This window comes from Rhinatrema bivittatum, chromosome 2, assembly GCF_901001135.1.
Source record: "Rhinatrema bivittatum chromosome 2, aRhiBiv1.1, whole genome shotgun sequence".
Classification (NCBI taxonomy): Eukaryota; Metazoa; Chordata; class Amphibia; order Gymnophiona; family Rhinatrematidae; genus Rhinatrema; species Rhinatrema bivittatum.
Genome location: NC_042616.1, coordinates 715405235 through 715417913, shown reverse-complemented (window position 1 = coordinate 715417913; position 12679 = coordinate 715405235). Strand labels below are relative to the sequence as shown.

Genomic DNA, 12679 nt, shown 5'->3' with positions numbered 1-12679 from the left:
TGTAGACAGAAAATCCTTTAAACTAAACTAAACTGAACTGAATAAATAGGAAGAAAAACCTGAATCAGCCTTGTAAGCAAATCACATGGCAAGCACAAGAATCTAGTGCAAGGAAAGGCACAATCAATACGCAGTTGTATACCGTTATGCATGGCCTGACGTGTACTTCTGCTACTATAGAATCTGCAACTAATAAAGCAGAGAATTGTGGGCGTCTATCAGATTTTTAAGAGCTAAACTTTCCATGATGAAAATCGTGTCAAACCTATGTAATTAAAACATCACAGTGGAACCGGCTGGCTCTCTGTCGGCACATCACATCCAACTAGCTCAAACTTCAGTTTTTCAAAATGTGTTTCAAGCTGCTAACCTTCCTTCTCAATTAAATTATGGGAGGACTCAATAGCTGTTTGGGTCTGGAGGAATCAGAAGCTCAAGTAAAATGGAATTTTGCTATTCCACATCTGAATGTTAAACAAAAGTTACAGGAAGCAGAATCAATGCATTAAAGAGATTCGTTTTCCGAGGGTCCAGTGGCTTATGTTTAAGCACTTTTCTTTTGAGATTCTACTTTATTTTTCCTGGGAATTTCCATGTTATAACAAAAATAAATCAATCTGCAGAAAGTGACTGCTATAACAAACTGGAGAAAAAAGAAATCAGTAGAAAAGTCAATTTTCCCGATATTTTTTTTATTATATTGAAATTCCCAGGAATAAAAAAAAACTGAAAACAAAGGACCCTACTTATGTTGAAGACTTGGGTTCAACTCCAGGGTCTTGCTTCAAGTTCTTTGGCCTCCAAGGCCTGGGGATTATTGCAGAGGCAATTACCCCCAACGCACAACTGTGACACCTAGTGGGAGCACACAGAAGAGGGCTCTGGAAAGAGACAATCTGTAGCTCTTGGCCAGGAGCTTTCATTGTGATGTTTGGGCTAAAGAAAAAAAAAAAGGGGGGGGGGGTTAGAGACCATGGAGAGGACATAAAATAGGAAAATCTTTGGATAGTTGCAAATGAAAATTCATTACACCCATAGTCCAATGGATTCAGCTGGAAGCCCAAGAAAAGGGTTAAAAAAAAATAAAAATAAAAAGTTAGGTTTTAATATAATCTTTGAAACAAAACAAAAAGCTTAGTATTGATTTTTGCTCAGAAGGTATTTTCTCAAATGCTCAAATGACAGGACATCAAGCTAAGATAAATAGTCTTAAAAGTTCTCCTTCATGCACAATGTTTAAACCTTTCCCCTTGCATTCGACTGGCAGCCTTTAACATTTATATTTTATTTATTTATTTAAAGCTTTTCTATACCGGCATTCATGATACAATCATATCATGCCGGTTTACATATAACAAGGGGTGCAATAACTTTTCTTTTAACCAGTGTCGAGGAAATAAAAAGATACAAGGCCACTGCACAAGGACATGCTTGTCCTTGTGCAGTGGCATCCAAATGTGATCCTTCCGAGTCCCTCAACTACATCTATTTTTCAGAATATGCACAATGAATATCGATGTTTGTCATTTTCTAAAAATGACTGTATTGGATCCCATGACATTGGTCCTCAAAACCCTTAGTTAGATCTGGGTTTTCAGGGTAGCCAAACTACGGTATGTAATAAACCTGGTTCATGAAACCAAATGTATTTAAATATATCTCATGAATAAAAAAAGGACATGATCAGCAGAACAAAAGGTGTCTGAATAAGTTCTTTGGTTTTACCTGAAATTGTCTGTGGATATACATAACCACTGTAGTAAAACTATAAAAATGTACTGACAACACAGATATCTCTTAAAGTTTATAGTGGGGCTAACTGTAATACTCCTTGCTGCTATGCGAGAGCCAGGTTCAGTTCATAATCCCAGACTCCTAATCTTTGGGTAGCCGGGGCTGAGGATACTAGGAAGGAGAGTATGCCTAGTCATTGCTCTAGAACAGGGATGGGCAATTCCAGTCCTCGAGGGCCGCAAACAGGTTGGGTTTTCAGGATATCCCTAATAATGAATATGCACGAGAGAGATTTGCATGCACTCTGCCTCAGTCATATGTAAATCTTTTTCATGCATATTCATTAGGGCTATCTTGAAAACCCAACCGGTTTGCAGCCCTCGAGGACCGGAATTGCCCACCCCTGCTCTAGAGCGAGAATTGCTAGCTGGCACAAGCATGCATTTGTACAAGGTTCAAAAAGAAGTCAAACTGTGTCGCTCAGCCACAAATCATCGTTGCAATGGGAACCTTGAAGCTCATGAATGATGGCTCAACTCTTAAGGGTGCTGGATCCAAATAGCCATATTGAGCAAGGAGAAGCTGCCGATCATAAAAGGAAGAGGAAAGCAATGCAACAGGGGTATAACTTGACAACTGACTTGATGCGATGCACTGCAACTTTATACTTTCTTACTCAAAAATTTAAGATCACAATTACATGACATTTTGTCTTAAAAATTTTTTTTTTACATTTTGTTTTTTTGGCCAGATAGCCAAAGGACAGAAAATATGTAGATGCGATGGAAAATCAGTGTAGAGTCAAACCCGGTTACTACCCATTTACAAACGGAAAAATGAATGTTTATATTAAAAAGATCAGATAATGCAAGAATTATTGTATGCGCATTGGGCTGATACCAAGCAAAATACAACTTATTCCCTCCCATTTGGATAACCTAATTAAGGATTAACTAGTTTCAATCAGCCATGTTCTTCAAAAGTAAAGTAATTTTACACTGCAGCAAAAACGGGGGTTTTTACAGTTCAAAAGAGGTTCATATCAGAAGAAAAACATTTTTTTTTAAACTACGTATTGTTAACAGAACAGTTTCTTATTTCTGGATTTCCTGGCTATCCGTGTGGTATTAATTCTTTAGTCAGTTTCCTCTGGGCTCAGAATCATTATTATAGGGTGCCAACAGGATGTTCTCTCTTATCTCTGCAGCTTGTACACAACCCATTCAGAGATTAAACCTGACAAATTCTGGATACCATAAAATGACTGCTTTTTTGATACAACCATGCTTGGAACCCACAGGATGTGAAGCAATTCTTGATTCAGCCCCAAGCTGGATGTGAAAGCCTGAATACCATGAGCTTGGAGGAGTTCAAAGGATAAGATAAATTAACAGGATTAATAATAAAAATAAATAAGAGGGCAGGTGGAAACTGTGTGCTTTGGATGAAATCCATTTGGACAGAAGTTAATGAAAGGGGATTTCAGGACAAGTGAACAATACACTCAGAGACGCAATGAGTTCAAGACCAGCAAGGAAGAGCAGGATAGTATCCCACTTTCTGAAATCTGCAGAGAACAGCAATGGCAGCCAAACTGAGATACCTTCAAAAAACAAAAAAATGTACGTGACCCTGAACATTTACTGCATTTCGGTTTATCTATGTATGCACATTACTAAGCATATTGATATCAGTAAAAACATGCCACTCTAAAGCAACACAGGGGCTAATGTACTAAAGTGAATTAAGAGTAAAGCACCGACAAGCATTAACATTGTGTTACCCTGAACGCACTTGTGTCTCAGTGGCATATAGAAACATACAGAAACATAGAAATGACAGCAGAAGACGACCAAATGGCCCATCCAGTCTGCCCAGCAAGCTTCCACACTTTTTTTCTCTCTCATACTTATCTGTTACTCTTGGTCTTTAGTAACCTTTTGGTTCTATTTCCCTTCCACCCCCGCTATTAATGTAACCTTTTGATTCTATTTCCCTTCCAATCCCGCCATTAATGTAGAGAGCAGTGCTGGAACTGCTTCTAAGTGAAGTATCTAGTTTAATTGGTTAGGGGTAGTAACCGCTGCAATAAGCAAGCTACTCCCACGCTTATTTGTTTACCCAGCCTGTGCAATTCAGTCCTTGTTGGTTGTTATATGAATATAAATCCACTTTTCTTCATTTCCCCCTGCCATTGAAGCAGAGAGCTTCTCTGGATATGTATTGAAAGTGAAGTATCAGGCTTAATTGATTCGGGTAGTAACCACCGTAGCAAGCAAGCTACACCCATGCTTATTTGTTTACCCAGACTGTGGAATTCAGTCCTTGTTGGTTGTCGGAATATAAAAATAATCTTTTCTTCATTCCCCCTGCCGTTGAAGCAGAAAAATATTAATGAGCTGTGATGCATGCAAATCCATGCTAAGCAGCTAATTAATATTAAAATAGTATTATCACGGGGACAAGATAGCGATGTGAACTGGGCTGTAGCACACTGCTTCTCGCGGGATCTTCAGAGGTTCCTGGTGGCCTGGAACTAGAGGTACTGCTGGCTACATCAACCCCAGTGGAGGAGCTGGAGGTTGGCGAGAGAGCCACGGCTGAGCCAGGAAGAGCCTTGTCGGTGGAGGAGGTTTCCTCGGCTGGAAATGTGGGTGAGTTTCCTCATTTTCAGATGCCATCTAAGCCAGGAACAGTTATATTGGACACATTATGGGACCTAGTAGCTGGAGTGGGCTGCTTCTCTGCGGGACCATAACGCAAAAATGGAGAACCTCAATATTAAACTCGAATCATTTGAAGCTCAATTAAATGAGATTAAACTGTCAAAACAACGTTACAGAAAACTCAGGACTGTAATGTGAAATTGATCAAAGATTTAACTAGTGTCTCTCGTAGGCTTGAAAATTTGGAGAACTATACAAGGCATTTAAATCTATGGTTTCTGAACTTTCCACAAATAGTGGGGGAGATCCCCCATGTTACCTTAAAAAAAATATTTCCTTGAAATACTTACGGTACATTTGAAGAAGAAAAGGCTCCCTGCATTAGCAAGATGTTTTTTCTCCCTGTTTCTTCTAAAGATAAAGCTCCTTTGGAAAACATCCCAAGATGCTAGAAAATCTCACTCAATTTTTGGAAGACTCTACAGCTGAGATTTATGAGTGGGCTACTCTTCTAGTATCGTTTGCTTCCGAGCAGGAACTAAGCGAAGTTATGAGAAAATACTTTAAGTGCATAACAGTGCCATTTTATGGATCCTTAGTTCGAATCTATCTGGATTTTGCTTGTGCTACTCAAGAGAGAAGAAGAGATTTCCTTGTACTGATAAACACATATTTTCATTCTAGAGTTCTAATAGCCATATTTATCCTGGAGAAAAGTAAACTAACCTAGTCTGCAATACCTTTTCAAGGACAAATCGGAAAGATGCAGTAGTATAATTTTCTTGTTCTGTAACAGCCAAGTCAGAGCCTGGTCAGACTGGATGGGCCGTTTGGTCTTCTTCTGCCGTCATTTCTATGTTTCTATATAAGAGGCCTCGTGAGGTCTTCAAATTTCATGCACTATGTCTTTTGTTGTTGATCCTTTAAAAGGAATCACAACCTGTAAATCATAAAAGCTTTGGAGAATATCCCGCACCAAATGGGATCAGAGGAAAATTCCTCTCATGGATCAAAAACTGACTGAAAGAAGGGAATAAAAAAAATATATAGCATGAAACAGTCACAGGGTCTGGCAAAGGGTGTAAGCTGCAAGGGGCCAACAACTATAGAGGACACAAAATGGTTCCAGAGAAAGTCCAAAGCGGATGATGAAGAGCCTCCAAAAAGATCTTCCAAAACTGAGCAAGTTGATAAATTGACAGATGAATTTTCTAGTCAATGCAAATAACACATGAGAAAATCAATCCTAAGGAACAATAATGGGCTCTAGCTTGACAATTACCACATTAAAAAAAAAATAATCCTCTCAAGAGTTATTGTGGATAGCTCTCTAAAAACAGCAGCCCACTATGCCGCACCAGTCATAAAAAGCAAAAAACAAACCCAAAGGAATTATTTCAGAACGGAACCAGAAATATATAATTTCATTATAAAATCCAGTGCGAGCCCACATTCTGAATACTGCATGCAGTTCTAGTCACTCAATCTAAAAAAGATAACAGATTTAGAAATGTTATAGAGAACGACAACAAAGATAAAGGGAATAGAACTGCCATGCAAGGAGAGACTTTGAAAAGAGATAACAAAGGGGAAATATGATAGCTGGAGAGAAAGTAAATGGGAGCCATTACTCTTTATGTCTCATAATACAAGAACTAAAGGGCACGGCAAGGTTTTGTAACCTATAATGCCTGAACCCCCATAGGTTTTGTCTAGTCTCTTGCAGAACCTAATTAAAATGTCTGCCTCCACAAAGTCCCGTGCAACAGACTTACACAAGTTAACTAAGCAGTGTGACTTTTTATTTTTTTAAATCTGTCAATTTAACTGGGTGCACCTTAGTTCTTATATTAGTGAATAATGGCTTCTGCTCTACTTTCTTTACACCTGGCTACTGGTAACTGGAACAGATTGATGGGGGGGGGGGGGGGTGTGGGGGCACTCTTCACACTGCCTATTCCTATGCATGTCCCCTAAACTATAGCAGAGTTTACTTGCTACTGTCAGAGAGGATGCAGGGCTTCAGTCACAGGATCTATGGCACTTATGTAAAGCAGCATTTCCTACTGATGTAATTGCTTTTTGAACTACAATCCCCATATTGCAAATGTCTAGCTGAAAGGTCTTTTCACTGTATTCACCCATTCAGTAACTAAAAAAAATAAAGTGCAACTTCTTTATTATCAGTCTCGATATATCTGATGAGCATCCCCTCTCCTTGTTGCTGTCTTTCCCATAGGCTACTACAATAAAAACCTCAATAGCTACAAACTTGCACAGCCATACTGTACAATTCTAAAACAGAAAGACTTTACCAAATGAAACAAATATAGTTTCTTTTCCTACCTCAAAATTATAAAGTTGCTCCTGCAGGGAAACAGTTTTTAGTGTATTTCGCAATGAAGTCAAGACCATCCTGTCTATCTGCACGTACTACTTGTGCATCGAATGTGCTCAATTTCTGCTTGGTGGCCAGCACAGTATTCCCCACCTTGCAACCATATATGTGATGAAAGAATTGGAGAACTGCTTTAGGTCCTTATTGCAAAAGGGTTTTCAACCTTGAGTACCAGAAATATTCTAACCAAGTACACAGCATTCGAATCACAAGTCTAGAGGCTAAATAACCCCTCAAATTCCAAAAGTCCCCAACGTAAAGTAAGTAAGTAAGTAAGTAAATAAATAAATAAATAAACAAATAAATAAATAAATAAATAAAAAACACAGACAGAGGCTGATATTCAGCCACTATCTGGCTAACTTGTCTGGGGTACTCAGCAGTCATGCCACTGAATATACCTGGATAACTAAGAGTTAGCTGGATAAATTAATCTGGCTAAATTATTGAATTCTTCATGGATTCACTCTCCCCTGATCTCCCCACTATTCTCCTTGGTGATTTTAACCTCCATGTTGACTCTAACCCGCAATCTCCATCTTGTGAAGCCTTCATTTCCTCTCTTGAAGCGATGGGATTTACACAAATTATACACTCACCCACACATAAGGCTGGTCACACCCTTGACCTCATTTTCACTAACTCCGCCATCAATACTTTCAACTCTCCATCATGTCTTTCTGTACCATGGTCTGACCACACCATTATTAAACCTACCCTTGCACTACATCAGTTTACATCCCTCCCTCTCACATCAACCACGCTCCTTTGAATACCGTAAAACTTGTCCTTTAGATATCCTCACAACAGCATGCTCAAGCATACCCAACCAAATTGACCTCTCCTCAGTTGACAACGCCATCGCTTCCTGGTTTGATGTTACCCTTAACATCGTGAACCAAACCTGCCCTATTGCTGTGAAAACTATTAAACCTGCCCAACTAAACAAAAAACCATGGTACTCACCTGAACTCAAGAATCTCAAAAACCCTCTTCAGAACCTCAGAAAGACACTGGCGTAAACACCCCTCCCCAGCAGCAAAAACCTCCTATTATCAACTCATGTACAACTACAGGAAAGCTATCCTTCACACTAAACGAGAATATTATGCAAAAAAATTCACAATCTCCAATACAACGCCAAGGCCCTCTTCAGCATGATTTCTAACCTTACCAGTTCCACTCTAACACAACCACAAGAACCTACATCTAAAAAACGGTGCAATGAATTAGCTTACTTCTTTCAAAACAAAGTCACCTCTCTCACTGCCCAGTTTTCCCTCAACTCTGACAATGTGATACTTCCCACTATCATCAGTCAGCTACACTCTCATCCTTCGAATCCTCCTTGGAAATAGAAAACATCTTTAAAAAGATGAGACCTTCCTCACTCCCTTCTGAAACAATTCCTACCAAGCTCCTCCTATCTATCCCTAAAACTATTGCCAAACCTCTTTCTAACACACTCAACCGATCCTTGGAACAAGGTACGGTCCCTAACATACTAAAACAAATGTGGTTAAATCCATTCTTAAAAAACCCAATCTTGATCCCTCTATTTTATCTAATTTCAGACCTATCTCCAATCTTCCATTCCTCTCCAAAATCCTAGAAAAACTAGTCAATTCTCGCCTATCTGACTATCAACCAACATAATATCCTCTCTTCCACACCATATGGTTTCCGGAAACACCTCAGTACTGAAACCTTGCTTCTTTCCCTAACAGACACTATAATCAAAGGAATGGAGAGTGGTAGCTCCTATCTCCTGGCCATGTTGGACATTTCCGCAGCTTTTGACACTGTTAATCACAGCATCCTCATTAACATCCTCATGAGTATTGGTATCTCTGGAACTGCACTTTCCTGGATAAAGTCCTACCTACAAAATCGACACTACTCAGTTACCATTGATAACAATGAATCCGACCCGATTAGCCTTGACCGAGGCGTCACCCAAGGTTCCTCTCTTTCCTCAACGCTATTTAACTTATACATGCTCCCTCTTGCCAATCTCCTCACCAGTCTAGGTATCAAACACTTCATCTACGCAGATGATGTTCAAATTCTCCTCCCCTTTACAGACTCACTTCAAACCGCTCTCCAAAACTGGGAATCCTGCCTCACCTCTATTAACCAACAACTCACCGACATGTACCTGGCTCTCAATCCTCAGAAAACTGAACTCCTCATCATATCCTCTAAACGTCCTTTACCCCCATCCTACTCATCCACTACCTTCCCCACTCACACTGGAAGCATGGGTGTTATGATTGATGACCAACTCACCCTAAAACCCTTTATTAAATCTATTCTCAGTGGCTGCTACTTCAAGCTACAAACGATTAAAAAACTCAGACCACTGCTATACTTCACCGACTTTCGAACCGTTTTACAGTCTATTATTTTTTCCAAAATGTTGAGATTACTTACCTGATAATCTCCTTTTCCTTAGTGTATGCAGATGGACTCAAAACAAGTGGGATATAGTGTGCTCATGCTAGCAGTTGGAGACTGATCTGACGTCAGCACGGGTACATATACCCCCACAGGAAGTGTAGCAATTCAGTAATCTTCCTTGCAAAAGCTTTTATGGATATATGTGTGACTGACCGATCGTTTAAATGAACAGGATTACCCTGACCAATTGATGGTGGCTGGAGACCGCCAGTGTTCTTAACCGGAAGGCGTTGACACCCGGCAGGGTGGAAGCCCTATATAAGCAAACATGGCTTACTGTGAGTCGGCGAATCCCCATGTATACCAGGCAGCCGGGCGGGATGCTGAGTCCATCTGCATACACTAAAGAAAAGGAGATTATCAGGTAAGTAATCTCCTAGCGTGTAGCAGATGGACTCAAAACAAGTGGGATGTACAAAAGCTACTCCCGGACTGGGCGGGAGGCTGCCCGAGGTCCGTTTAGGATTGCTCTCGCAAATGCTGTGTCCTCCCTGGCCTGAACGTCCAGATGGTAGAACCTGGAGAAGGTATGGAGGGAGGACCACGTCACCGCTTTACATATCTCTGCAGGCGACAGCATCCTAGTTTCTGCCCAAGAGGCTGCCTGCGCTCTGGTAGAATGAGCCTTGACCCATAGAGGTGGTGGTTTTCCCGCCTCTACGTAGGCCGCCTTGATAACTTCTTTGATTCAGCAGGCGATGGTTGGCCGTGAGGCCGTGAGGCCGCTTCTCCTTGCTTCTTCCCGCTGTGAAGGACGAACAGATGGTCCGTCTTTCGTACTGCTTCTGACATTTCCAAGTATCTGGCCAGTATTCTGCCGATGTCGAGATGACGTAGTATTCGACCTTCTTCTGACTTCTTCAAACCTTCCGTGGTTGGCAAGGATATGGTTTGGTTGAGGTGAAATTGGGAGACTACTTTGGGTAAGAAGGATGGAACCGTGCGAAGATGGATAGCCTCTGGAGTGATTCTGAGGAATGGATCACGGCAGGACAGTGCTTGTAGCTCTGAGATGCGGCGTGCTGAACATACAGCCAGCAAGAACACCATCTTCAGGGTCAACAAACAGAGAGACAGGCCTCGAAGGAGTCTGAAGGCGGATCCCGCTAGAAATTCCAACACTAGGTTGAGGTTCCACAGGGGCACCGGCCACTTCAGTGGCGGGTGAATGTGTTTGACTCCTTTCAGGAAACGTGAAATGTCTGGGTGTGTGGCGATGCTGTTGCCGTCACTCCGGGGACCGTAGCAGGATAGCGCTGCCACTTGAACTTTGATGGAACTGAGGGACAGACCCTTCTGAAGTCCATCTTGCAGGAAATCCAAAATGATAGGGATCTTAGCGGCATGTGGATTGGTGCCATGAGTTTCGCACCAGGCTTCAAATACTCTCCAGATCCTTATATATGTTAGTGATGTGGAGAACTTGCTTGCTCGGAGGAGTGTATCTATTACCGGCCCCGAGTATCCCCTTTTCTTCAGTCTAGCCCTCTCAATGGCCAGACCATAAGAGAGAATTGAGCTGGATCCTCATGGAGGATGGGACCTTGCCGCAGCAGGTCCCTGTGTGGAGGCAGGGGTAGTGGATTCCCTGCCAGTAGTCTTCTCATGTCTGCGTACCAGGGTCTTCTTGGCCAGTCCGGTGCCACTAGAAGAACTAGGCCTCTGTGCCGCTGAATCTTGTGTATAATGGCGCCCAGCAGGGGCCATGGAGGAAAGGCATATAGCAGGATCCCCTGAGGCCATGGCTGTACCAGGGCATCGATCCCCTGGGATAGAGGATCCTGCCTGCGGCTGAAATAACTGGGTACTTGAGCGTTGGACCTGTCCGCTAGTAGGTCCATGCCCGGCGTCCCCCACCGATCCACAATCATCTGGAAAGCTGAGGGCGACAGCTGCCATTCCCCTGGATGTAGGCTTTCTCTGCTGAGGAAGTCTGCCGCGGCGTTGTCCTTCCCGGCGACGTGGACGGCGGATATGTCCTGGAGATTTGCTTCCGCCCAAGTCATCAGGGGGGCTATTTCTAAGGATACCTGTTGGCTTCTGGTTCCGCCCTGTCGGTTGATGTATGCCACCGCGGTGGCATTGTCTGACATCACTCTGACCGCTCTTTTTCGGAGTCTGTGGGCAAATCGCAGGCAAGCTAGCCTGACTGCCCGTGCCTCTAGTCTGTTGATGTTCCACCCCGACTCTTCTCTGTTCCACCGCCCTTGTGCGGTGAGTTCTTCGCAATGTGCTCCCCATCCGTTCAGGCTTGCATCCGTAGTGAGCAGGGTCCAGGTTGGGGAGGACATTCTTGACCCCCGGCTCATGTGGCCGGGCTGCAACCACCACCGTATCTGATTCCGCACTCTGGCTGGTAGAGGTAGGTGTGTGGTGTAGTTCTGTGATCGTGGGCTCCACCGAGATAGGAGGGCGCGTTGTAATGGTCTCATATGAGCCCACGCCCATGGTATCACTTCCAGAGTGGATGCCATAAGGCCGACGACCTGTAAGTAATCCCAAGCTGTGGGCCGGGTGGCGCTCAGCAGGGCTTTTAGACTATTCCGGAGCTTTGATCTTCTCTTGGAGGCCAGGCTGACCTTGTCTTCCTGGGTGCCGAATCGGACTCCTAGGTATTCCAGCGACTGAGAAGGCTGTAGGGAACTCTTGTTCAAGTTTACAACCCATCCTAGGCTTTCCAGAAGAGCTATAACTCTGTTGGTTGCCTGGCGGCTCTCCTCTGGTGACTTCGCCCGGATCAGCCAATCGTCCAGGTAGGGATGGACGAGGATTCCCTCCATCCTGAGGGACGCTGCCACTACTATTATGACCTTGGTAAAGGTCCGCGGCGCGGTGGCTAACCCAAAGGGTAAAGCTCGGAACTGGAAGTGCTGGTCCAGGACCTTGAAGCGTAAATAGCGCTGATGATCCAGATGGATTGGGATATGCAGGTAGGCTTCCAACAGATCTAGGGATGTGAGAAACTCCCCTGGCTGTACTGAATTTTTGACAGACCTCAGAGTTTCCATGCGAAAGCTGGGGACCCGTAGGTATCAGTTGACTGACTTGAGGTCCAGGACGGGCCGGAAAGTGCCCTCCTTCTTGGGCACGATGAAATAAATGGAATAATGCCCAGAATTCATCTCCCTTGTAGGCACTGGGATTATGGCCTTTAGGGACAGGAGCCTCCGCAAAGTGACGTCTAGGGCCGTCCTCTTGATGGGCGAACAAGGAGATTCCACAAACCTGTCCGGCGGAAGCAGAAGAAAATCCAGGTAATATCCCTCTCGGATGATGGCGAGGACCCACTGATCCGAGGTAATCTCGACCCACCTGCGGTAGAAGAGGGACAGCCTGCCCCTATGGCCGCGACCCCCGGATGGGTTGGCCGATTGTCATTGTGGGGTACGGCTGGGACCCGAACCGGTTCCCCTCTTGTTGT

At 43.4% G+C, this 12679-nt stretch overlaps 1 protein-coding gene across 1 annotated transcript in view; it reads right to left on the bottom strand.

The window, feature by feature from the left end:
• POP1 (POP1 homolog, ribonuclease P/MRP subunit) overlaps positions 1-12679 on the bottom strand; it is a 183830-nt gene that overhangs the window by 26341 nt on the left and 144810 nt on the right. The gene's annotated exons all lie outside the window — the stretch shown is intronic.